This window comes from Megalopta genalis, unplaced genomic scaffold (genome assembly GCF_051020955.1).
Source record: "Megalopta genalis isolate 19385.01 unplaced genomic scaffold, iyMegGena1_principal scaffold0121, whole genome shotgun sequence".
Lineage (NCBI taxonomy): Eukaryota > Metazoa > Arthropoda > Insecta > Hymenoptera > Halictidae > Megalopta > Megalopta genalis.
In genome coordinates, this window is record NW_027476190.1 from 50,001 (window position 1) to 50,467 (window position 467).

A 467-nucleotide genomic window follows, 5' to 3' on the forward strand; every position below is an offset into this window, starting at 1 on the left:
TTGCATCATAGCGCGTCTCGGCGCAATCGACCGATTCGCTCGACCCATTATTTTCGATTTACGGCTAAAATAAATTTTTCTCATTTTATTCAATAACATATTCTTCCTTAGATAACTTTTTTACATAGGGATTAAGCATTTAGAACGATACATTGTTTAAAATAAGGGCACTTTACTCTTGACATTTTACGGTTTTTTCAATTTTCTGAAAAATCCTATCATTAGATTTTTTTTAGAATACGATATTCTTGCTTAACTAACGTTTCTACATAGGGATTAAGCATTTAGAACGAAATCTAATGTCAGAAAATGGCACTTTACTCTTGACATTTTTCGGTTTTTTCAATTTTCTGGAAAATCCTATCATTAGATTTTTTTAAAAATACGATGTTCTTGCTTAACTAACGTTTTTACATAGGGATTAAGCATTTAGAACGAAATCTAATGTAGGAAAATGGTACTTTACT